The sequence below is a fragment of the Mastomys coucha genome, unplaced genomic scaffold, assembly GCF_008632895.1.
Source record: "Mastomys coucha isolate ucsf_1 unplaced genomic scaffold, UCSF_Mcou_1 pScaffold14, whole genome shotgun sequence".
Lineage (NCBI taxonomy): Eukaryota > Metazoa > Chordata > Mammalia > Rodentia > Muridae > Mastomys > Mastomys coucha.
Window position 1 is genome coordinate 57,867,690 of NW_022196896.1, and position 2,058 is coordinate 57,869,747.

Genomic DNA, 2,058 nt, shown 5'->3' on the forward strand with positions numbered 1-2,058 from the left:
GAGAGGTGGGATAAGAGGGAGGAAATAGGAGAGGAGAGAAGGGAAGCTGCTATTGGGATATCAAGAAAATAAACAACTTAATTAATAATAGTGAAATTTTCATTAGAAACAAAAAAGATAAAGAAAAGGAGAGAGACAAGGAAAGAAGAAAACAGGTGGATAACTCTTTAAAAAACAGGCCAAATTTGTTTACTTAAATAAAAACTGAATTACCAAGGCTGGTGTCCACAATAAGAACAGAAGAGAAAATCATATGCTTTCCTCTGTATGTTGTGCTATGAAAATCACAGTGCATAGATAGTGTTTAAGAAAAAAAAAAAAACATTAAAACACAGGCTTGATACTCTGCATTGTATAAAGAATCCAGTGAGAGATCCTATCAGTAAAAGGACACTAGTGCATTCTCATTTAAATAACACTCTAAAAACAATGTAAGGAAATATGAAATCATTATTTTCTTCAAAATGTTTTGTTATATTATCTTTCCATATTTTTGCAAATTCAGGAATGGTTTTAACTCTAACTAGGATAGAATGGCTACACCCACTCTTAACAACAGATTCTTTACCAATGCAATATTGCAAATTTTCTTGCTCACATTTACCTTTGATTATATTTTCATAACCAAGTAGTTGATTAAGCTAAAGAAGAGTTTTATTGCTTTTTAAAATAGACTTCAATTATGTCATAAAGTTTACTCTTAAAATTGTAGCTGATTCCTGCAAATTAGATTGTTAAAATACAACAGCATGTGTGTTTTGATGATCTTTCTCTATGAATAAGGTGAACAGAAATGGTAAACAAGATACTCTAGTAAATGTATACTAAATGCATATAGCTGCCTTTCGACATTTAATTGCCTACTTAGAAGCCAATCAGCAGAGCTTATTTCTTTGCTAAGTGTCATTTGAAAGGTTTTATGGGACTTCTGGTGTTGGAGGGTGTTTTTACAGTCTTAGACAGAAATGACCACTTCTGTTATATTTCTTTTGCACGCTTTGGAAAACAATGACATGTGATGAAAAGCAATTGGAGGAAGCTATGAAGCATGAAATTCTGCCTGGATTTCTGTTTATTTAAAAGAAGAGGAGAAAACCATAAAAAGGTAAAGCTAAAAACTCATGTGTTCAGTGTATGAAAAACTGGATATAATTACGATGACAATTCTGCAAGGGCTATCTAAACACATAATCCTCACAATATTTTTAAATCCTTTAGATACGTTCTTTCCTCTTCCTATCATTTTCCTTCTAATTTTAGAGAGAGGTAAAACTAAATACACGAAAGGACATAGTTCAGCACAAGATGCTCTTCTGCTCCTCCTCCTCTCTTTATAAAGGTCCCAGTAATTTTCTCCTGAAAGCTAACACTTTTGTCAGTTAAACTTTATATTGTAATTAGGACATGAGAATGAAAGGAGATGGTATTCTTGTGGCTTTTATCTGCTTTTTCTCTTAGTGAAAGAAAAGGTGAACGGCATTCACAGTGAAGAAAGGATCCTGGTCTATCGTAATTCTATACTTCTCAATATTTATAATAATCTCCCTCTAACTGCTATTCATTTTCTTTCCAGGATGCCTAGTACCTTGGAAGATGTCATAACATGTATTTATCATCTTTGTTATACTTTTCCTGAAATTAGCCCTTTTTCTTTTTCTTTTCTTCATGCTCTGTGACTGAATGCTGTTTGTTCTTCACAATTAATACTGATTATCACTAAAATATTATATATAGCAATGTTATACTTCAATATTATTAATTTTGAAATCTATTAGAGGTCATATTTTATTTTGAGTTACTATGCATTATCCTTTTGATCTTGCATTTGTATAAAGTCTTTGAACAAAAATAAGAAATTGTCCTTACTCTAGTCCAGTCTTTAGCTTAGACAAAAACTTTTCTAATAAAAATAACTAAAATACAAAACAAAACAAAACATACAATCTCTTCCCATCCAACTATTCACATTTAAAATTATTTTTGTTAAAAATACAGCCATTCATCGAACTGAGTACAGGGTCCCCAGTGAAGGAGTTAGAGAAAGGACCAATGGAGCTG